We start from the raw sequence: 26118 nt of genomic DNA, 5'->3' as shown, positions 1-26118 counted from the left end.
ATTACTATTTTTTTCAGTTACCTACAGCACTACACACTGATGTTTTATAATTTATGTTGATTCTTATCCTATTTTAATTGTACTATTTTACTTTGTATCAGATGCCGGCATCGCTTATTGTTATACAATTATAAACTTTTTTATTATACTCTTGTGTAATCCACATTCCTTATATAGTTCTTTACCTCTCATATGCTGTTTTTTACAGCGCGTTCCCATATCCCCTTGTTCTATGTAATTCATGGTAGCCAGATGATGTAATGTCTTGTGGACTCTCACCACCTTATGAAAGAAAACATAATTTTAGCTTAGTTTATTTTATCATTTTTTTTTATTTTTTTGCTGGTTTATGTAAATTTTAGTTTGCACCTCATTAACCCCGGCTTTGGGCTAGATTATGAGTAGAGCGGTGTTTTGTGCTTCCGCTTGCCTGTTAACTCTGCTAGAAGTTTTGCACGCATCGGGTTGAAAGTAAAAAGTTTTCACACAAGCGCTAACCAGACACACACAAAAAGCCGCACTTTGAATATTGCAACCGTGTTAGTGTTAGATATATAGGAATATCTATTTAAAAATACTTAGAACATATTTCCATATGTGAAGAACATTAGAATGTAAAATATTTACAGTACATAGATAAACGCTTTATTAAATATGAATATTGCATAAATATATAAAAATATTTTTAATGTTTTAATGTTTTCAGCTACTTGACTGCAAAGAGCTCCAATGCATATGTATACATATGTATTTATGTGTATACATATGTCTGTAAATACATAAATACACATATACATTCATATGTCCAGACATATAAACACCTGAGACCTCATATTTTTGAGCTCTTATAACTTTTTTATGCAATTTGTATTAAATAGTGTTATGAGTGTAACTGTAGTTTTAAATATAATTTTGATGATTTTTGTGCAATTTTTTTGTCGAGCGTAACAGTAAACCAAAGCTAGAAAGTTGCGCTATCCAGACACAATCAGGTAAGCATAAATTATGTTTTTTTGACTATAGAATTAAGGGGGAAAACACACAATACTATTGTTTGCAACTTTATTAAAATTTTAATAAAAATATAATTTTTTGTTGAGTTCTCACGTCATGATATACTCCTAAAATAACAGTTAGAATCTGATGGGTCTGCTGAAAAATAAAATATGTAATATGTGTAAGTTTCACTGGAAAATTGCCTGCAGTAAGAATTTGATGTAAGCAGTCTCTAAAAACTCCAAAACAGCTCAGCACAGGTTTGGAAAGTTTTTTTTTTAAACTTGTACTCTGTGACAAGTCCTTTCAGTATGTTTATCTTATCTTCTCCACTGCAGGTAGGTATTGGCAGATACAAAAAATCTCCTGCACTGATCAGTCAGTGTGTAGCATGTTGTGGGATCAGGGTTCTGAATCTTGCAGGTTGCACTTGAGCCACACTTTTTAAAGTACAAGTGAAGGGTAAACGATAAAGGTATAAACAATTGTATTTGGAGAAGGATTCCAGGCAGGCCGCTATCACAATAACTAATTAATATGCCTTACTGAACAATACATCAGGTATAATAATTACCTGAGAATCTACTTGAGAATATGGTTGTCAGTATATTTATGAAAATCTTAGCAGTATTCTCCAAACAATGTGTGAGTATATGGCAGGGAATATATTTAACAATCTTCCTTTAGACTGAACCCACAATCAATATACTTCTACTAAGACAACAAATAAAATTAATATAAATACCTGAACTCTTTTATTTAGTTAATATCCATGAACATATTGAAGTATATTTGCAATAAAAGGAAATGAAATAATATTATATGCGCTTGAAAACTATTTAAATATGCTATGCAAAGTTTATACACGCTTATCTTAAAAACCAACCTTATTTATAAATAACCTTTAACATCCAAGCAATACAATTCTAAACTGTGCTCTTAAACAATATGATAATATATATATTCTGCTATTTAACTGCAATTCATCCTAATACATAATTAACTTACAATATCAGAACTTGCACAGATGAGTTACTTAACAAATCAGATACAGATTTAAACAATATATAGGCTGTGAAATGCTAACTTGAAAAACACACTGCTTCTTTAAATCTTTTAACTGTACTTTAAACTGCAGTGACTTTAAAATATCACATGTAATTAGCAGCCCTTTTCTTATACTTTACCAAAATGATGTTCAGCTTCAAGACTTTTCCCACCTCATATAAAATAAGTGTAATTGCAATGGAAGAGGAGAAGTATGGCCCACTTTGTTTTTATAGTTTGACTGTGTCCCACGCAAACAGTTTCAGTCAGTTACAAAACTCAGCAGCCAGTCCCTCTACCTTTTCCTGCATACAACTTTATAGTGTAATCATTGGTGTGAAATATGGGTGGCCCTTCGAAACCTTGTCCCTGCTATTGGATAATTGGAATATCTTTAACAGCCAAAAGGCTTTCTGGCTGTAGTTCTCTCATGGCAACACCGGGTGGCAGCATTACAAACAGACATAGCAATACATGTGGCAATACCATTTCTTAACATTTTTAAACAACTTAATTATTTTTATAAAATGGCTATTTAATCAGATTACACTCTCTGCATTAATCATATATAACCCCAATTACAGATGGTAATATTAGGTTATTTTTTCTGATTATTCTGATACCAAATATGTTATATTATTAACATTTTATTATATTAAGGCAATTTAATACTGCTAATTATTAGCTTAAAATGCATTACAATTTTATCAGTATCCTGGCATTTATATATAAATAATAGCCTATTTTGAATTCAGTATTGTATTGTATTCCAACAAGAATATGCCATATTTTATGTTTCTAATAAGCCCAGGATGCATCAACCTTCTTCATGCAGATCTGAGATTATATGCCTGAAAAATATAAACAATACAGAGGTTATTAAACATTTTTGACTGACTAAAACAGTTACCTCCCAGCTTAGCAAATACCCATGTAATAATAGAGAATTAGACAATTTCCCAAATTTCTATATTTAATACATTCTGGGGCATGCATTCAAACAGAGAGAAAAAAAAAATATTTATTTGCTATCTGCTTTAATGAGCTTCAGAGTCACACCTCAGCATCTGTCTTTTGTTTCCCAAGGCCTTCACTGCCCCACATGGGGTCAATCCACGAGTAGTTGTAAAAGTCTTAATACAGCATATTTTCTGTTTAGCTAGCAGTGCAGATGTGTATTTGATGTTTAGGGATAACTAACACCTATTTGCATAAAAGCTGTTTCCCTATGATTTTGATCAGTTCCAAAAGGGTATTTCAGACATTTCGTCTCCATATATTTTGTGTGGTGTCACCTATCTGACAATCTATCCTCTTAATTTGCCTTTTATGACTCATCCTGTCTCAAACTGTAAGTTGATTATAGCAAATTTGGTATGGGCCTCATGTTCCATTGTCCCCCCCCCCTGTGTGTTCAGCATAATTTTACATAATGAGTGTGGGAGATCTCTTAGAAATAATCCTTTGTTCTACAGACCATGTGCACATCCACCGATTTATTAAATAAAGATAAATATACTTCTATATATTATTTAATAATATTTCAAATACCTTGACATAAATCCCCCTTTCAAATTCAAAAATATGTAGGACGCATGTATTTGAATTGGATCAAAGTTAGTGGTATTTGGTGAGGATGTTGACCGTACACATCATGAACAGTCTTCTATGTAGATCAGGGGTGTCCAAACTTTGCTCTCCAGAGGTTTTGGAACTACATTTCCCATGATGCTCAGCTAGATAAAATGCTGGCTGAGCATCATGGGAAATGTAGTTCCAAAACCTCTGGAGAGCAAAGTTTGGACACCCCTGATGTAGATAGTCTGTCAATTTTGAGCCTTCATGTTCATCAGCTGGTCATCTTTAAACTACAGTCGGTCTTTAGTTCATTTTGGGATATGACACTTCATTCTCCCTCTATGACTTGTAGTTGGGATCTTGGATGACATGCCCGCAATTGATTGATATGGACCCATTTATCTATGAAACTTTCATTTTTGGGGATAGGCCACTGGAGATATTTTGTCAGTAATGACGAAAGGACCGTTCCATGAGGAAAGAAATTTCTTCTCCCTAACCTGATCTCTTCCAAAGTTATAAAGATAAACTTTATCATTTATTTCATATTCCTTTTTGGACGTTTTGAGATCATAATAGGTTTTGGTGGCGGTTGCGGCTCTTTCTAAATTCCTTTGAGCAAATGCAAAGGCATATTGCAGGTGCTTTCTTAGGTTTTCCACATATTGATGTGTATTGGCAGCGTTTATCAAGTTTTGGTCTGATGTACGGTATAGCAGATGCTGAGGTAGAACCATTCTTCTACTAGTCATCAGTTCAAAAGGTGACATCTTGGTATCACTACCTGGAGTTGCTCTTAATGCCATTAAAACTAGAGGTAGTTTTACATCCCAGTCTTTACCCGTTTCACTCACAAACTTTTTGAGGATTTTAACAATGGACTGGTTGTAACGCTCTACACCACCACTTGAGACAGCTCTATAAGCAATATGGAGCTTTCTTTTAACCCCTAGTATTTTCCACATTTTGGTCATCACTTCACTAGTGAAGTGGGTCCCCCGATCTGACTCGATTCTTTGGGGCAAACCAAATCTGGAAAATACATGGTTGATGAGCAATGCTGCACATGTTTCAGCATTATTGTTAGGTGCACTAATGCACTCTACCCATTTAGTGAACAGGCATGTCACGGTTAACATGTATTTGTTACCTCTTGATGATCTTGTTATTGGACCAATAAAATCAATTTGTATATCTGACCATGGCATTACCATCCCCCTTTTCTGCAATGGTGTTCTATGCGTTGGTGCAGTGGGTTGAAACTGTGGGCAGATTAAACACCCTTGACAGTAGGTTTGAACATCTTTCAACATGTGTGGCCAAAAAGCATAATCACGCAATATTTCATACGTGAGTTTGGCACCACGATGACCAGATGTGGGAGCATCATGGGCATGTTGAAGCATTAGACCTCGGAACTTGGTGGGTACTACCCACTGCTGGATGCCAGTTTTGGAGGTTCTAACTAACAAACCATCCTGTAACTTGAATTGTGATTTAGATTTTATTAAGATTCTCTGATCTTCTTTGCCAATACAATCATCTTTTGAGATGGGGTTGCTTTCAGGATCTTCTATGTGTTTATAGAAGATGCCTACAATGGGGTCTTCTTTTTGACTAGTGATCAGGTCCTCACTGGGAGAATCCTGACTCCATTGTACCAAGTTAGGCTCACTCTGTTGTTTTGCCTGGTTTCTGGTAATGGCTTCTACCTGAATTGAACCCATTAAGTGGTCAATATTAAGGAGTTCTCCAGTTATGGCTCCTTGTTTGGCTAATGAATCCGCAAGGTCATTGCCTTCCTTATCCGGACCTAGCACTCTGGAATGACCCTTGGTCTTTTTCCAGTGTATGGTTAAATCATTGGATACCACCAGATTATCAATCTCGCAGAACAACTTGCCATGCTTGACTGGTTTTTTATTGCTTTTCTGCATGCCATTTCTTTTCCAAGTTGGTAGGTATTCAACAAAACTGTCACGCACATAATTTGAGTCAGTTATGATAACAAATTCAGGAATCCCATGTCCAATAGCCATTTCAATGGTTTTGAAAATAGCAGTTAGTTCTGCAACTTGACTGGATCTTGGTCCAATGTTGAAACCTATAGATATATTTGGGAATCCATTTGCCCCAGTTATACCAATGCCAGCGACTTATCTGCACTCATTATCAATAGTGGCATGGTAAGAACAACCATCAACATACACCCAAGGTAATGTTTGGCAATTTTCCTCGTACATTTTATATGGGGAAAGCAATTGTTCCTCCAGAAAATCATCTTCTGATAATTCTTCCCCAGGATCTCTAGCAGTACAGTCGTGGAGCTCAGCAAGCCCTTGTGCGACTGGGTTCTTTTTATTCTGCTTGTAGCGAATTTCTAAGGGCCAGCCTTGTAAGGAAATAGTCCACGCTGTTATGCGGCTATTAGACAAATTCCCATCTCTTATTCTCTCACTTTGCAAATATAGCAAAGACTGGTGGGCCGTTTCTACAATAATTTTCTCGCCCTGTATATAGCTGCGGAAATTTTGTAGAGCCCATACAGTAGATAAGAGGGCTTTTTCGCAATCGCTAAATTTTATTTCTACTGGGGATAGATTTTTGCTCGCATAAGCAATGGCTTTGTTCAAATTATCATGCTTTTGGTATAAAACAGCACTCATGCTTATATCTGTGTAACCTGTCTCTAAGAAGAAAGGTTTACCACCTTCAGGGTACGCTAAGCAAGGTGTTTGAGTGAGTTTTCTCTTCAGCTCTCTGATGGCTGTCTCTTGAGACTCACTCCAGTGCCATTTCACATCTTTCTTTAGAAGAAGTAGTAGTGGTTTAGCTAATTCCGCATAATTATCAATGAATTTGCGAGAATAATTTGTCATACCCAGGAATGATCTCAATTCCTTTAAGTTAGTTGGGTTTTTAGAATTCACTATAGCTTCCACCTTTTTCTTCTGGGGATTTAATCCTTCAGAGGTAACTTCATGTCCCAAGAAGTTTACACGAGTGCGGCACCATTGAGCTTTTTGTAGGGATAATTTGACACCTGCCCTTTTAAGTTGGCTGAGGACGTGTTTAAGCTCTGCGACGTGTTTTTCAAAGTCTGTGCTTTTGATTAAAACATCATCAACATAAGATAAGGTCCCCCTTTCCAGTGCATCAGGCATAGCCTTATGCATGAATACAGCAAATTCATGTCCAGAATTTATGTATCCAAAAGGAAGTCTTTGAAATGCATATTGGACCTTTTGGAAAGAGAATGCCACCTTATATTGGTCCTCTTCATGTACCTTTATGGTCCAATATCCCTGTGCACAATCAATGGCAGTGAATATTTTGGATCCCTGCATTTGTGCTAGGCACTGGTCAATGTATGGTACAGGCCAGCCAGACATGTATACTCATTTGTTTAGCTGTCTTAAGTCAGCACACAAACGCCATTGTCCATTGGGCTTAAGGACACCTAGAATAGGATTATTATAAGAGCTGTGCACCTGTCTGATAATACCTCTTTCTTCCAAATTCCTTATGATCTCTGCAAGAGAATCATATGAGGCTAGGGGAAGTCTGTATTGTTTGACAAATACAGGTGGTGCATCGGGATCTGTTTGTATTCTTGCAATGTGTAAGTCTGTAGTACCACAGTCATAAGAATCCTTAGCAAAAATATCCTTGTGATTAAAACATAACCTTTTATTTATGTTCAAAATCAAGCAGTAAACCAGGTAGGACTCGAGGCACTTTAATTCAAATCAAAAAGAAACTTTATTTGGAAACTTTAAAAATCTTGAAATAACAGAGCCTGACAGCTCCCAGACAAACGTGTCTTACGCGTTTCGGCTCAGTAAGCCTTACTCATAGACATACTCATGACCCGGAGCAGCTAGCTTAAATAGCCAGTGTCCAGGGTCATGAGCTAATGGCAGCTGTCAGTGTTTAAAGTAAATTACAATAGAACATGAAATGGATATTGTGGGCTTCTTATGGAAATCAGTACAATCATGTAAACAATTGATTTAAGCCGGCACAGTCAGATATAATTAATTAATTGATAGTGACTAAAGGAGAGTGTGGAAAAGTAACATTCCCTAATGTAATCACTAACCTGTATTTTTACAAAGATGGGTGCAATTTAAATAGTGGCTCTGTTACAATTAGTTGTCCTATATTAACGTTCTGTAAATCGGTATGGTACCATTTAGGGTTTTGAATCAAACATATGCTGAAATTAAAATTAAAATGTTGATAATGAGTGAAGCAGTGAATATAACAGATATGGGAATTTGTTCCATAAAATAAGTGGCAAACTGTCTTATATTAAAATATAAACCACAATAACCATTAACAAAAATTCCCTTTCTGAGTAAACTTTACAAACAAATTCATTGAAAATAACATTATCAAAACATATTCAGACATTTGAGAAGTAGACAAAAGAAAGAAATCAGAACATGCTTATCTATTTAAACTAAATTCTTATTAAATATGAAATGTCACCAGTTCTGTACTATAGAAAATAAGTATAAGTGTATATACAGAATATACTATATGTGCTTATTGGTATGAAAAAAGAGAATAGTAAAGATAAGAGTGAATGTCCTGTGTCTATTGCCTATATGGTAACCTGAGATCTTGAACTGTTAAATGTAAGAGATAGGGCAATGATGTAATCTAGGCCTTTATTTCTTTCATGTAATTAGCAAGAGTCCATGAGCTAGTGACGTATGGGATATACATTCCTACCAGGAGGGGCAAAGTTTCCCAAACCTCAAAATGCCTACAAATACACCCCTCACCACACCCACAATTCAGTTTTACAAACTTTGCCTCCGATGGAGGTGGTGAAGTAAGTTTGTGCTAGATTCTACGTTGATATGCGCTCCGCAGCAAGTTGGAGCCCGGTTTTCCTCTCAGCGTGCAGTGAATGTCAGAGGGATGTGAGGAGAGTATTGCCTATTTGAATGCAGTGATCTCCTTCTAAGGGGTCTATTTCATAGGTTCTCTGTTATCGGTCGTAGAGATTCATCTCTTACCTCCCTTTTCAGATCGACGATATACTCTTATATATACCATTACCTCTGCTGATTCTCGTTTCAGTACTGGTTTGGCTATCTGCTATATGTAGATGAGTGTCCTGGGGTAAGTAAGTCTTATTTTCTGTGACACTCCAAGCTATGGTTGGGCACTTTGTTTATAAAGTTCTAAATATATGTATTCAAACATTTATTTGCCTTGACTCAGAATGTTCAACTTTCCTTATTTTCAGACAGTCAGTTTCATATTTGGGATAATGCATTTTGATTTGACCATTTTTTCTTACCTTAAAATTTGACTTTTTCCCTGTGGGCTGTTAGGCTCGCGGGGGCTGAAAATGCTTCATTTTATTGCGTCATTCTTGGCGCAGACTTTTTTGGCGCAAAAATTCTATTTCCGTTTCCGGCGTCATACGTGTCGCCGGAAGTTGCGTCATTCTTTGACGTTATTTCGCGCCAAAAATGTCGGCGTTCCGGATGTGGCGCCAAAAAGCATTTAGGCGCCAAATAATGTGGGCGTCTTATTTGGCGCGAAAAAATATGGGCGTCACTTTTGTCTCCACATTATTTAAGTCTCATTTTTTATTGCTTCTGGTTGCTAGAAGCTTGTTCTTTGGCATTCTTTCCCATTCCTGAAACTGTCATTTAAGGAATTTGATCAATTTTGCTTTATATGTTGTTTTTTCTCTTACATATTGCAAGATGTCTCACGTTGCATCTGAGCCAGAAGATACTACAGGAAAATCGCTGTCAAGTGCTGAATCTACCAAAGCTAAGTGTATCTGCTGTAAACTTTTGGTAGCTATTTCTCCAGCTGTTGTTTGTATTGATTGTCATGACAAACTTGTTAAAGATAATATTTCCTTTAGTAAAGTACCATTGCCTGTTGCAGTTCCCTCAACATCTAAGGTGCAGAATGTTCCTGATAATATAAGAGATTTTGTTTCTGAATCCATAAAGAAGGCTATGTCTGTTATTTCTCCTTCTAGTAAACGTAAAAAATCTTTTAAAACTTCTCTCCCTACAGATGAATTTTTAAATGAACATCATCATTCTGATTCTGATGACTCCTCTGGTTCAGAGGATTCTGTCTCTGAGGTTGATGCTGATAAATCTTCATATTTATTTAAAATGGAATTTATTCGTTCTTTACTTAAAGAAGTTCTAATTGCTTTAGAAATAGAGGATTCTGGTCCTCTTGATACTAATTCTAAACGTTTAGATAAGGTATTTAAAGCTCCTGTGGTTATTCCAGAAGTTTTTCCTGTTCCTAATGCTATTTCTGCAGTAATTTCCAAAGAATGGGATAATTTGGGTAATTCATTTACTCCTTCTAAACGTTTTAAGCAATTATATCCTGTGCCGTCTGACAGATTAGAATTTTGGGACAAGATCCCTAAAGTTGATGGGGCTATTTCTACCCTTGCTAAACGTACTACTATTCCTACGTCAGATGGTACTTCGTTTAAGGATCCTCTAGATAGGAAAATTGAGTCCTTTCTAAGAAAAGCTTATCTGTGTTCAGGTAATCTTCTTAGACCTGCTATATCTTTGGCTGATGTTGCTGCAGCTTCAACTTTTTGGTTGGAAACTTTAGCGCAACAAGTAACACTTCGTGATTCTCATGATATTATTATTCTTCTTCAGCATGCTAATAATTTTATCTGTGATGCCATTTTTGATATTATCAGAGTTGATGTCAGGTTTATGTCTCTAGCTATTTTAGCTAGAAGAGCTTTATGGCTTAAAACTTGGAATGCTGATATGGCTTCTAAATCAACTTTACTTTCCATTTCTTTCCAGGGTAACAAATTATTTGGTTCTCAGTTGGATTCCATTATTTCAACTGTTACTGGTGGGAAAGGAACTTTTTTACCACAGGATAAAAAATCTAAAGGTAAAAACAGGGCTAATAATCGTTTTCGTTCCTTTCGTTTCAACAAAGAACAAAAGCCTGATCCTTCATCCTCAGGAGCAGTCTCAGTTTGGAGACCATCTCCAGTCTGGAATAAATCCAAGCCAGCTAGAAAGGCAAAGCCTGCTTCTAAGTCCACATGAAGGTGCGGCCCTCATTCCAGCTCAGCTGGTAGGGGGCAGGTTACGTTTTTTCAAGGAAATTTGGATCAATTCTGTTCACAATCTTTGGATTCAGAGCATTGTTTCAGAAGGGTACAGAATTGGTTTCAAGTTGAGACCTCCTGCAAAGAGATTTTTTCTTTCCCGTGTCCCAGTAAATCCAGTAAAAGCTCAAGCATTTCTGAAATGTGTTTCAGATCTAGAGTTGACTGGAGTAATTATGCCAGTTCCAGTTCCGGAACAGGGGATGGGGTTTTATTCAAATCTCTTCATTGTACCAAAGAAGGAGAATTCTTTCAGACCAGTTCTGGATCTAAAAATATTGAATCGTTATGTAAGGATACCAACGTTCAAGATGGTAACTGTAAGGACTATCTTACCTTTTGTTCAGCAAGGGAATTATATGTCCACGATAGATTTACAGGATGCATATCTGCATATTCCGATTCATCCAGATCATTATCAGTTCCTGAGATTCTCGTTTCTGGACAAGCATTACCAATTTGTGGCTCTGCCGTTTGGCCTAGCTACAGCTCCAAGAATTTTTACAAAGGTTCTCGGTGCCCTGCTGTCTGTAATCAGAGAACAGGGTATTGTGGTATTTCCTTATTTGGACGATATCTTGGTACTTGCTCAGTCTTTACATTTAGCAAAATCTCATACGAATCGACTTGTGTTGTTTCTTCAAGATCATGGTTGGAGGATCAATTTACCAAAAAGTTCTTTGATTCCTCAGACAAGGGTAACCTTTCTGGGTTTCCAGATGGATTCAGTGTCCATGACTCTGTCTTTAACAGACAAGAGACGTCTAAAGTTGATTACAGCTTGTCGAAACCTTCAGTCACAATCATTCCCTTCGGTAGCCTTATGCATGGAAATTCTAGGTCTTATGACTGCTGCATCGGACGCGATCCCCTTTGCTCGTTTTCACATGCGACCTCTTCAGCTCTGTATGCTGAAGCAATGGTGCAAGGATTACACGAAGATATCTCAATTAATATCTTTAAAACCGATTGTTCGACACTCTCTAACATGGTGGACAGATCACCATCGTTTAATTCAGGGGGCTTCTTTTGTGCTTCCGACCTGGACTGTAATTTCAACAGATGCAAGTCTCACAGGTTGGGGAGCTGTGTGGGGATCTCTGACGGCACAAGGAGTTTGGGAATCTCAGGAGGTGAGATTACCGATCAATATTTTGGAACTCCGTGCAATTTTCAGAGCTCTTCAGTTTTGGCCTCTTCTGAAGAGAGAATCGTTCATTTGTTTTCAGACAGACAATGTCACAACTGTGGCATACATCAATCATCAAGGAGGGACTCACAGTCCTCTGGCTATGAAAGAAGTATCTCGAATTTTGGTTTGGGCGGAATCCAGCTCCTGTCTAATCTCTGCGGTTCATATCCCAGGTGTAGACAATTGGGAAGCGGATTATCTCAGTCGCCAAACGTTGCATCCGGGCGAATGGTCTCTTCACCCAGAGGTATTTCTTCAGATTGTTCAAATGTGGGAACTTCCAGAAATAGATCTGATGGCGTCCCATCTAAACAAGAAACTTCCCAGGTATCTGTCCAGATCCCGGGATCCTCAGGCGGAGGCAGTGGATGCATTATCACTTCCTTGGAAGTATCATCCTGCCTATATCTTTCTGCCTCTAGTTCTTCTTCCAAGAGTAATCTCCAAGATTCTGAAGGAATGCTCGTTTGTTCTGCTGGTAGCTCCGGCATGGCCTCACAGGTTTTGGTATGCGGATCTTGTCCGGATGGCCTCTTGCCAACCGTGGACTCTTCCGTTAAGACCAGACCTTCTGTCACAAGGCCCTTTTTTCCATCAGGATCTGAAATCCTTAAATTTAAAGGTATGGAGATTGAACGCTTGATTCTTGGTCAAAGAGGTTTCTCTGACTCCGTGATTAATACTATGTTACAGGCTCATAAATCTGTATCTCGAGAGATATATTATAGAGTCTGGAAGACTTATATTTCTTGGTGTCTTTCTCATCATTTTTCTTGGCATTCTTTTAGAATACCGAGAATTTTACAGTTTCTTCAGGATGGTTTAGATAAGGGTTTGTCCGCAAGTTCTTTGAAAGGACAAATCTCTGCTCTTTCTGTTCTTTTTCACAGAAAGATTGCTATTCTTCCTGATATTCATTGTTTTGTACAAGCTTTGGTTCGTATAAAACCTGTCATTAAGTCAATTTCTCCTTGGAGTTTGAATTTGGTTCTGGGAGCTCTTCAAGCTCCTCCGTTTGAACCTATGCATTCATTGGACATTAAATTACTTTCTTGGAAAGTTTTGTTCCTTTTGGCCATCTCTTCTGCTAGAAGAGTTTCTGAATTATCTGCTCTTTCTTGTGAGTCTCCTTTTCTGATTTTTCATCAGGATAAGGCGGTGTTGCGAACTTCTTTTGAATTTTTACCTAAAGTTGTGAATTCCAACAACATTAGTAGAGAAATTGTGGTTCCCTCATTATGTCCTAATCCTAAGAATTCTAAGGAGAAATCGTTGCATTCTTTGGATGTTGTTAGAGCTTTGAAATATTATGTTGAAGCTACGAAATCTTTCCGTAAGACTTCTAGTTTATTTGTTATCTTTTCCGGTTCTAGGAAAGGCCAGAAAGCTTCTGCCATTTCTTTGGCATCTTGGTTGAAATCTTTAATTCATCTTGCCTATGTTGAGTCGGGTAAAATTCCGCCTCAGAGAATTACAGCTCATTCTACTAGGTCAGTATCTACTTCCTGGGCGTTTAGGAATGAAGCTTCGGTTGACCAGATCTGCAAAGCAGCAACTTGGTCCTCTTTGCATACTTTTACTAAATTCTACCATTTTGATGTATTTTCTTCTTCTGAAGCAGTTTTTGGTAGAAAAGTACTTCAGGCAGCGGTTTCAGTTTGAATCTTCTGCTTATGTTTTTCGTTAAACTTTATTTTGGGTGTGGATTATTTTCAGCAGGAATTGGCTGTCTTTATTTTATCCCTCCCTCTCTAGTGACTCTTGTGTGGAAAGATCCACATCTTGGGTAGTCATTATCCCATACGTCACTAGCTCATGGACTCTTGCTAATTACATGAAAGAAAACATAATTTATGTAAGAACTTACCTGATAAATTCATTTCTTTCATATTAGCAAGAGTCCATGAGGCCCGCCCTTTTTTTGTGGTGGTTATGATTTTGTATAAAGCACAATTATTCCAATTCCTTATTTTATATGCTTTCGCACTTTTTTATCACCCCACTTCTTGGCTATTCGTTAAACTGAATTGTGGGTGTGGTGAGGGGTGTATTTGTAGGCATTTTGAGGTTTGGGAAACTTTGCCCCTCCTGGTAGGAATGTATATCCCATACGTCACTAGCTCATGGACTCTTGCTAATATGAAAGAAATGAATTTATCAGGTAAGTTCTTACATAAATTATGTTTTTTCTCGCTGCCAAAAATTAATTATGTCACCATCAATGTTAAAACCAAGGGGCCTTTTATTTATGTTGCATATAAAATACAGATGGACTAAGCCACCACTAAAATGAAATACTTTAAAAAGGTGTCAGATTGGAGTAGACACACATAATTAGTTTTAATTATTTTGCTTCGTCCTTAAATGAATCAATACTTGAACAATTTTGAGGTATCCTGAGAAATTCCCCGTAGGGGATTGCTCTTTTTGTAGAAGGATTGTGTGCACTTTCAAAGGACAGTATTGGATTTGTGGCTGTCTCTTTTGGCTGTCTCTTTTATGTACAAGCTGGATTGTATTTGCCCAAATTAATCTCTGGAAATTATCAAATCCAAGAAGGTTACTTGCGTGTGGTTTATCTCATATGTCAGTCTGAGATTAAGGTCGTTACAGTTTAGTTTGTTTATGAATTCTTTAAATAAAGATTCTTCACCCCTCCATAGTCAATATATCTTAGCCATAATAACACATTCTCTGTTTACTGTTCCATCTTTTCTCCAAAAACAAATTTGCGCTCCCACCACCCTAGGTATATATTGGCGTATGTGGGGGGCACAAGCTGTGCCCATCGCTGTGCCCATCGCTGTGCCACGTGTTTGGAGAAAGAATTTGTCATTAAAGACAAAATAGTTATGGCTAAGAATAAACTGTAACATTTTAACTATAAACTGGTTCTTAAGTATATTCACAGATGCTTCCATTTCTAGGAAATATTGGAACGCATGACACTCCCATTTGTGTTCTATGGAGGTGTAAAGTGATTCAACATCACATGTGGCGAAAAAAGTTTGGCAGTCTAGAGACATACCTTCAATTTTGTTAAGGATGTCCATCGTGTTCCTAGTATAAGAGGGTAGAGAGAGTACTGTGTCCTGTAACCTTAGATCAATATATATGGATGCTTGCTCACATAAACTCCCAATCCCAGACACAGTATTGCTATACGTTTTTAATTAATACTGTCTTTGGTATTAAGGCGGGACACGCTCCCTCTTATCATTGTGACCTTTGTTCCTATTTTCATGAGAGTGGGCTAGCGGTAACGAAACCCACATATTTATCCAAATCAGCATTAAGTATACTTCGCAGGCTAAGTGACCAACACACAGCTCATACATGTAATTTCCATCTGCAAATATGAGAACTTTCGTGACAAATATAATAGTGCTTACCGTGATCATTCTAGATATACCACCAGCACTTTTTTGTTATGACAGATCGTAGACTCACATGTTGTATCGACTTGGACGATAAGATTGGACCATTGATACACACACACCCCTCACCTTATTGGCCAATAGATCAATGACGACAAACTGTCATCCAGACTTACTAATAAGTGAAAACGATGATGATTGACTATAAAACTTGAATATGTAAAAGCATCCATGTGATTGGCCGCGGGTTCTTTAAATATCCTGTGTAGTGGAATAATCGGGCGCCTCTGAAAAGCAGTTGCGAAATGCGCGTCAGGCTTTCGCACTGCTCCTCTCTCCTTGCTCCGCTCTAGCTTAATTGTTGGCCTTTAAGCCATTGTTCTAACATAGACTTGGGTGAATGGGGTTTGGATAAATGGGTGTTTACTGTTACCTTTGGTCAAGCAATTAGGATTTTAGGTACGTAAACATTTGTTTCTGGTTGATCACCAATTGTTGTGGGGTCTCTCACCTACTTTGCTTTTGCTTGTATCATTTTAGCTAACCGGTTACCTACCAGCCACAGCTTAAATACTGTTTATAATACAGGTAATGGGATATATAGGAGCGCCACTGGCTAAGATATACCACAGGAGTCAAAATTTAAAAAATCAAAATTTAAAAAATCAAATTGTTAAACAAATGTATTTAATAGAATCAACATAAACACAGAAAATAAAATTACAAAAGTTGGTAAAAAACAAAATAATAATTAAAATCAATAAGATCAGGTTATTTCAACCAAAATGGTGAACTCACTGAAATACAATTCCTAGGGGTATTCACCCTTTTGTGTACTGATGTATGAATACAATCTAATATTTATTAAGCCTATCTTAAATTGGTTCAGCTCTTGATGTTATCTAAATGACTTTAGTTTAACATATGATCGTGAACAATTTGCTTCTTAGTACAGGACCCGTGTTAATGTGTTAATTTTCTATCAAATGCAGATAAAAAATAATAAAAAAATATAATTATAAAGATAGAAATAGAAATTCCTTACAATATATAGTGATAATTCTGTGCATAAAGTGCAATAATACAATACAGGGAAAAATAGGTGGGTTTACCACTTACAAACCTAAACTAAGCTAAACTGGTACCAGCTACAATTAATAAACTAATTCAAAAACCCAAAAAGAAATTAAATGAAATTGTATTTCAATCAACTTATGGACACAGCGGTCCGTTCAAATAATTGGACTTCCCAATGTATTAACTTCTTAATAAAAACATGTAATATAATAATTAGTAAAACACTGATATAACCAATGTGGACAAATGAATAATAAAAAGTCCGATATAAATCGAGTCCTAATGAAATGCAAAAAATTGGCATAAGAAAGTCACTTCCTTGAAATGTCTATTAGAGAATAGATTCCTTGAGTGCTATGAGGTTCAATGTCCTACTCCTTAGAAAAAGAATACAGACACCTAAAAAAGAAAAAAGTGCACTAAACAAAAGCGCTTCAGGGGTATGGACTATTGAAAATAGTCTTACCATTCAAAGCCCGGTCCTGGATATAATTAGCCTCTCAATCTTTGTTACTAAGTTGTCGTCTACGCGTTTCGGCCCTCTAGATGGGGCCTTTTTTTAAGACATGTGGAGGCTAAATTAATATTGACCTTTTATATTTTTAGAAATGGGCGTTTGTTTGCTATAATTGCGCCAGAGGGCGGAAACGCATAGACGACGACTCAGTACACAAAAGGGTGAATACCCCTAGGAATTGTATTTCAGTGAGTTCACCATTTTGGTTGAAATAACCTGATCTTATTGATTTTAATTATTTTGTTTTTTACCAACTTTTGTAATTTTATTTTCTGTGTTTATGTTGATTCTATTAAATACATTTGTATAACAATTTGATTTTTTAAATTTTGATTTTTTAAATTTTGACTCCTGTGGTATATCTTAGCCAGTGGCACTCCTATATATCCCATTACCTGTGCTCTGTTCTTTAGACCTATTAGGGGGGTCTTCATTATAGTGAGCAGATATCAGTCCTAGGCGCTGGTTACTTTTCTATACTAGTAATACTGTTTATAATACCCTTTTAGAGTCTTTATGATAATCTACTGCTTACGTTATAATACATATAAATATCACCTGAACATCTGTGTAAAAAAGGAAAATATTTTGCATCAATTTCCTCAGTAGCCACATCCCATTGTAAAGGGATTTTAAGCAGCCAATCAGAATGCTAATCCGAGGACTTGCAAGGGAGCGTGCATTAATCACAGTAAAACAAAATGGGACATTAGCACTGATGAAGCTGATTGGCTGTTTTTCGAACATGCAGATGACAGTAGTTGAATTATAACTATTTGCAGGGCTTTACCTATTGTGACTCGAAAGCCTGTCACTAGGAAAATTTATCATAAGATATGGCGTAAATATCTTTATTGGTGCAAATCCAAAGGCTACTCATGGAGTAAGATCAGGATTCCTAGGATTTTGTCCTTTCTCCAAGAAGGATTGGAGAAGGGGCTATCAGCTAGTTACCTAAAGGGACAGATATCTGCTTTATCAATTTTACTGCACAAGCGTCTGGCACATGTTCCAGACTTTCAGTCGTTCTGTCAGGCTTTAGTTAGAATCAAGCCTGTGTTTAAACTTGTTGCTCCGCCATGGAGTTTGAATTTAGTTCTTAAAGTTCTTCAAGGAGTTCCGTTTGAACCTATGCATTCCATAGATATTAAGCTTCTATCTTGGAAAGTTCTGTTTTTAGTTGCTATCTCTTCGACTCGAAGAGTTTCTGAACTATCTGCATTGCAATGCGACTCGCCTTATCTTGTTTTTCATGCTGATAAGGTGGTTTTGCGTACCAAACCTGGATTCCTTCCTAAGGTTGTTACTAATAAGAATATTAATCAGGAAATTGTTGTTCCTTCTCTGTGTCCTAATCTTTCCTCTAAGAAGGAGCGTCTGTTGCACAACTTGGATGTGGTTCGTGCTTTGACGTTTTACTTGCAAGCGACCAAAGATTTTCGTCAAACATCTTCTCTGTTAGTTCAAAAAGCTATGGCTACCTCTCTTTCTTTTTGGCTGAAAAGCATCATCCGTTTGGCAAACGAGACTGCTGGACAGCAGCCTCCTGAAAGAATTACAGCTCACTCTACTAGAGCGGTGGCTTCCACATGGGCTTTTAAAAATGATGCTTCTGTTGAACAGATTTGTAAGGCTGCGACATGTTCTTCGCTTCATACCTTTTCCAAATTTTATAAATTTGATACTTTTGCTTCTTCGGAGGCTATTTTTGGGAGAAAAGTTCTTCAAGCAGTGGTTCCTTCTGTTTAGCCATCTGTCTTGTCCCTCCCGTTCATTCGTGTCCTGTAGCTTTGGTATTGTATCCCACAAGTAAAGGATGAATCCATGGACTCGTCGTATCTTATAGAAGAAAAGTACATTTATGCTTACCTGATAAATTAATTTCTTCTATGATACGATGAGTCCACGGCCATCCCTGTCAATTTAAGACAGATTATATTTTTTTGATTTAAAACTTCAGTCACCTCTGCACCTTTTAGTTTCTCCTTTTTCTTCCTGTACCTTCGGTCGAATGACTGGGGGGTGGAGCTAAGGGAGGAGCTATATAGACAGCTCTGCTGTGGTGCTCTTTGCCACTTCCTGTTAGCAGGAGGATAATATCCCACAAGTAAAGGATGAATCCGTGGACTCGTCGTATCATAGAAGAAATTAATTTATCAGGTAAGCATAAATTTACTTTTTCGGTTAGTGTGGGCAAAAAATTAGATATGTTCAAAATAACAGGCAAGAGGAAATATAACGGCATACCAACATATGTTCTCACATTTCAAGAAGTATCTAATCAATCATAATTTTCAATTTGGTTCTTCTAAGATACAGGCGTAATCCATTTTCTCATTCAAGCCCTTAGGCTTTAGTGTGGATAATTTATAGATCCATCTACTTTCTTTTTGTAGAAGGATCTTATCATTATTTCCACCTCTTCCGTGGAGAATTCATTTATCCCTATAAACTTTAAGCAATTTGGATTGTGTTTATGAAAAGTTTTGAAGTGTCTTGCAACACTGCTGGTCTGTACCTTCAGTTTAATTTCGTCCCTATGTTCAGTGATTCTATCCTTAAAATTTATTTTTGTTTTTCCCACATAGTAACAAGGGCACGAACAGTGCAGAAGGTACACAACACTCTGTGTTGCAATTGAAGAACTCTCTAATTTTGTAGCTCTTTCCATAGCACTAAATTGCTTTGTTCTTTCCATAAATTTACATGCTACGCATTTACCACATGAATGGTTGCCTACTAGTTAATTTACATGCTACACATTTACCACATGGATGGTTGCCTACTAGTTAATTTTAGAAAGAGTTTCCCTAAGACCTCTAGGGAAAAAAAGGGGGGGTTTAAGTGGTCTATACCCACGGTCCTTCCTTGGACAAATCTGTGTGTTTAAGGTGGGCAGTGCCTTATGCTAATGTGTTTAAACATTAAGGAAGAAGAGAGAGAGGAAAGAAAAGCATAATTTGGCACACTTGTAGGGAGAAAGTCCACAGTGAGGATTGTGTGTGGAATGTAGTGATTAAAACATAACCTTTTGTTTATGTTGCATATAAAATACAGATGGACTAAGCCACCACTAAAATGAAATACTTATAAAGGTGTCAAATTGGAGTAGACACACATAATTAGTTTTAATTATTTTGCTTCGTCCTTAAATGAATCAATACTTGAACAATTTTGAGGTATCCTGAGAAATTCCCCATAGGGGATTGCTCTCTTTGTAGAAGGATTGTGTGCACTTTCAAAGGACAGTATTGGATTTGTGGCTGTCTCTTTTGGCTGTCTCTTTTATGTACAAGCTGGATTGTATTTGCCTAAATTAATCTCTGGAAATTATCAAATCCAAGAAGGTTACTTGCGTGTGGTTTATCTCATATGTCAGGCTGATATTAAGGTTGTTACAGTTTAGTTTGTTTATGAATTCTTTAAATAAAGATACTTCACCCCTCCATAGTCAATATATCTTAGCCATAATAACACATTCTCTGTTTACTGTTCCATCTTTTCTCCAAAAACAAATTTGCGCTCCCACCACCCTAGGTATATATTGGCGTATGTGGGGGGCACAAGCTGTGCCCATCGCTGTGCCACGTGTTTGGAGAAAGAATTTGTCATTAAAGACAAAATAGTTATGGCTAAGAATAAACTGTAACATTTTAACTATAAACTGGTTCTTAAGTATATTCACAGATGCTTCCATTTCTAGGAAATATTGGAACGCATGACACCCCCATTTGTGTTCTATGGAGGTGTAAAGTGATTCAACATCACATGTGACGAAAAAAGTTTGGCAGTCTAGAGACATACCTTCAATTTCAATATCGACTTGGACGATAAGATTGGACCATTGATACACACACACCCCTCACCTTATTGGCCAATAGATCTATGACGACAAACTGTCATCCAGACTTACTAATAAGTGAAAACGATGATGATTGACTATAAAACGTGAATATGTAAAAGCGTCCATGTGATTGGCCGCGGGTTCTTTAAATATCCTGTGTAGTGGAATGATCGGGCGCCTCTGAAAAGCAGTTGCGAAATGCGCGTCAGGCTTTCGCACTGCTCCTCTCTCCTTGCTCCGCTCTATCTTAATTGTTGGCCTTTAAGCCATTGTTCTAACATAGACTTGGGTGAATGGGGTTTGGATAAATGGGTGTTTACTGTTACCTTTGGTCAAGCAATTAGGATTTTAGGTACGTAAACATTTGTTTCTGGTTGATCACCAATTGTTGTGGGGTCTCTCACCTACTTTGCTTTTGCTTGTATCATTTTAGCTAACCGGTTACCTACCAGCCACAGCTTAAATACTGTTTATAATACAGTTAATGGGATATATAGGAGCGCCACTGGCTAAGATATACCACAGGAGTCAAAATTTAAAAAATCAAAATTTAAAAATTCAAATTGTTATACAAATGTATTTAATAGAATCAACATAAACACAGAAAATAAAATTACAAAAGTTGGTAAAAAAAACAAAATAATAATTAAAATCAATAAGATCAGGTTATTTCAACCAAAATGGTGAACTCACTGAAATACAATTCCTAGGGGTATTCACCCTTTTGTGTACTGATGTATGAATACAATCTAATATTTATTAAGCCTATCTTAAATTGGTTCAGCTCTTGATGTTATCTAAATGACTTTAGTTTAACATACGATCGTGAACAATTTGCTTCTTAGTACAGGACCCGTGTTAATGTGTTAATTTTCTATCAAATGCAGATAAAAAATAATAATAAAATATAATTATAAAGATAGAAATAGAAATTCCTTACAATATATAGTGATAATTCTGTGCATAAAGTGCAATAATACAATACAGGGAAAAATAGGTGGGTTTACTACTTACAAACCTAAACTAAACTAAACTGGTACCAGCTACAATTAATAAACTAATTCAAAAACCCAAAAAGAAATGAAAAGAAATTGTATTTCAATCAACTTATGGACACAGCGGTCCGTTCAAATAATTGGACTTCCCAATGTATTAACTTCTTAATAAAAACATGTAATATAACAATTAGTAAAACACTGATATAACCAATGTGGACAAATGAATAATAAAAAGTCCAATATAAATCGAGTCGTAATGAAATGCAAAAAATTGACATAAGAAAGTCACTTCCTTGAAATGTCTATTAGAGAATAGATTCCTTGAGTGCGATGAGGTCCAATGTCCTACTCCTTAGAAAAAGAATACAGACACCTAAAAAAGAAAAAAGTGCACTAAACAAAAGCGCTTCAGGGATATGGACTATTGAAAATAGTCTTACCATTCAAAGCACAGTCCTGGATATAATTAGCCTCTCAATCTTTGTTACTAAGTCGTCTACGCGTTTCGGCCCTCTAGATGGGCCTTTTTCAAGACATGTGGAGGCTAAATTAATATTGACCTTTTATATTTTTAGAAATGGGCGTTTGTTTGCTATAATTGCGCCAGAGGGCCGAAACGCGTAGACGACGACTCAGTACACAAAAGGGTGAATACCCCTAGGAATTGTATTTCAGTGAGTTCACCATTTTGGTTGAAATAACCTGATCTTATTGATTTTAATTATTTTGTTTTTTACCAACTTTTGTAATTTTATTTTCTGTGTTTATGTTGATTCTATTAAATACATTTGTATAACAATTAGATTTTTTAAATTTTGACTCCTGTGGTATATCTTAGCCAGTGGCGCTCCTATATATCCCATTACCTGTGCTCTGTTCTTTAGACCTATTAGGGGGGTCTTCATTATAGTGAGCAGATATCAGTCCTAGGCGCTGGTTACTTTTCTATACTAGTCATACTGTTTATAATACCCTTTTAGAGTCTTTATGATAATCTACTGCTTACGTTATAATACATATAAATATCACCTGAACATCTGTGTAAAAAAGGAAAATATTTTGCATCAATTTCCTCAGTAGCCACATCCCATTGTAAAAAGATTTTAAGCAGCCAATCAGAATGCTAATCCCAGGACTTGCAAGGGAGCGTGCATTAATCACAGTAAAACAAAATGGGACATTAGCACTGATGAAGCTGATTGGCTGTTTTTCGAACATGCAGATGACAGTAGTTGAATTATAACTGTTTGCAGGGCTTTACCTATTGTGACGTGAAAAAATATTGAGGGAAAATATCTTCCTTTTTTACAAAGAGATGTTCAGGTTTTACCTTTATGCTGCATCTCTTGCAAGTGATTTAGCATATTCATATTATGTCCCTTTAATTCTATCAGTCTGTTTTAAGTGTGTCTTTACAATGCAGTGTTATGGATAATTGCAAACAAACTTTATATTGATCTACATTAAACACAAACTGCACTCTGCTCCAGTACACAATGCAAATTGAGCCTGTTGTGTGATAATTATGTTTTTTTGGATTACAATGTGAGACTTGACCTTCAATTGCATAGTCTACATGACACTAATACTGGCTCTGTGCGGATCGCTCCCACGCACACCATTTCTCTCTTTTTTTTCCAGTACAGATTTTTGGTTCCTGGCTGTCAGCAGGGGAGTGAATACATTAGAATTATTTAGAGAATGTTCCAATGTGTGACATAACAATTTAAACGATAATAATTTCAGCTGTTATTACACACAAACACTTTAAAAAAAATGGAAGAGAATAATTGTATATGTTTAGGCGCATAAGGGGTAAAGATTTTTGCTTTTTCTTGTCATTATTTTGATATTTTTCAAGCTTACTTACAAAGACTACACACACACACATTTTTTTATCAAATAAACCTAGTTCAAAATCAAACATTAACAAGTGTAGGAATTCTGAAATGATACCCCCACCTCACATAATATAATAATGTTTTTACATTTATATATAAAGGGGTGGAAAAAATATCACTATAGTTTACTAGTTAGTCAGGGGTTTTAAAGCTACTAGCTCAGTGGAAAAAAGTTACTAGTCCACTCAATGTTAAAGATTTGAATAAGTCAAGTGTTTTACTCTTCCAGGACTAGTGGAAATTTCAAGGGCTCTACTAATTATTTCATCCACCCATTGCTAACAGGTTCATAATAATAATGAAGTCTCCATAGACAAACATTAGCAGTACGATGGGGTGGCTTTGACTTTGGCAGTGTCATAGGATAGCACCTTTGCCACAAGTCAATTTGTGACATTTCTGCTCAACTACATCTGTCTGGTGAACTGTAAGTGCTGTTATTGTGAAGTGGAAGCAATAACAGCCCAGCTATGAGGTGCTAGACCACACAAACTCACAGAGTGGGGCTGCCGAGTGCTTAAGCACATAGCGCGTACAAATACCCTATCATCTGTTCCAAGCTGCCTCTGGAAGCAACATCAGCACCAGAGTTGTGGGTCAGACTGCATCTACCACCAGTGGCGGCTCTAGACTAAGGGAGGCCTTAGGCAAAACTAAATTATGAGGCCCCTCTTAAAAGGATATAAATCTTCAAATTTGCATGTCAAAATTCAGACAGGGCATACAATTTTAAACAACTTTCAAATGTATTTATATTGTCAAATTTCTTCATTCTCTTGGCATCTTAAGTTGAAAGAGCAGCAATGCACTACTGGGAGCTAGCTGAATATATCTGGTGAGGCAATAAAAAGAGTTGTATGTGTAACCCACTAATCAGCAGCTAAATCCCAGTAGTGCATTGCTACTCCTGAGCGTACCTAGCTATGCTTTTTAACAAATGATACCAACAGAACAAAGCAAACTAGACAATAGAAGTAAATTAGAAAGTTGTTTAAAATTGGGTGCTCTGTCTGAATCATGAAAGACACATTTTGGGTTTCATATCTCTTTCTCTTTAACACACAAAAGAAAAAAAACTGCAAAACTTAGCAACATATATTAATTTGTATAAACAGAATATTTTTCATGCAATGATCCCTAAATAAAAGTCAGCAATTGCACCCCTTGCTAATAACGTTTTGTATTATTCTACATATATCTATAAACAAACACTGTTATCTTGGTCCTAATAAGTATGTGGCTGGCTCTATATATCCTTACTGGTTCCTAAAAGTGGAATAAATTTGTCCTCTTTAAAATTGTATATAAAAATACAGTGAAAGTCATAAAGCAATGTTGTTTAAAAAAGCATTTCAATGCAACTATATCTATAAATTTCTATACTCTGATATATATATTTATTTATATATATATATATATATATATATATACACACATATAAACATACACACACTGCTTGTATTTGCCAGCCATCACAAGCAGCAGATACAATTGCTTCAAAGTGTTTACTGGTATCTAGGGGGTTAAAATATAGAAACAGTCTACCACTGCTAACAGTGTGGCTGTCAATAATAAGCTGCCTATGCAGGGGAAGGGCTAACACTGTACATGCAAGCCCCCTGTCTGAGGCCCCATCATGAGTGAGGCCTTAGGCGATCGCCTATTTGGCCTAATGATAGCGCCACCTCTGTCTACCACACTTCTAACTAACTCCAGATGACACGAAGCTAAGCATAGATATAGGGTTAATGATGCATATTCAAAAACATTGTTCTCAGACGAAAATGTAAAATAATAGTACATGCTGTGGTTAACCCTCACATTCTACAATCACAGTAGCATAGTTCCCTATAATTTGCTCAGTTATTTCTAATTATTGCTTTTATGCTCCCTTTAAACATACATTGTTTGATGTTTATAACATGTCTTTCTCCAAAAAGGCTAACTTTATTACATATACACTTAGCTGTGTGCTGTGCAGATGAGTGTATACTAAATATTATGTGCAGCTATTGTTATATGTAAAGCACCACCATATTCTATAGTGCTGTCCCAAACACATGGTAGTAATACAAAGGAGTAGAATACCATATTGCACAACATGACCAAATATTAATACAAGAGGAGATGAGCAGGGATTTTTATACCACCATTAATGATTCAGGTGGTGCAAATATGTCAAGGGCTCCACTCCCCGGCCCACAAATAATGAGTCACAGTCCAATGAGACAGTAGCACTGAAAAAAAAAAAGAAGTTTCGGACCTCTATTCCTTAGTCATATCAAAGGACTAAAGGCCCGAAACGATGTCTCATTTTTGCACTTTGGTGTCCCAATAAATCTGTGGAACTTAGGGATATTAAACACTTAGGGCTAGATGTCAAATGGACCGCTAATTTATCTCGTGCCCATAAACGGGCAAATTCGCCTGTTTTAAGGGGC

At 36.6% G+C, this 26118-nt stretch overlaps 1 protein-coding gene across 2 annotated transcripts in view; it reads left to right on the top strand.

Annotated features, from left to right (window-relative positions):
- BABAM2 (BRISC and BRCA1 A complex member 2) overlaps nucleotides 1-26118 on the top strand; it is an 896806-nt gene that overhangs the window by 821241 nt on the left and 49447 nt on the right. The gene's annotated exons all lie outside the window — the stretch shown is intronic.

This window comes from Bombina bombina, chromosome 4 (genome assembly GCF_027579735.1).
Source record: "Bombina bombina isolate aBomBom1 chromosome 4, aBomBom1.pri, whole genome shotgun sequence".
NCBI lineage: Eukaryota > Metazoa > Chordata > Amphibia > Anura > Bombinatoridae > Bombina > Bombina bombina.
The sequence above is the reverse complement of the archived record's forward strand: the minus strand, read 5'-3'. Positions and strand labels throughout refer to the sequence as shown.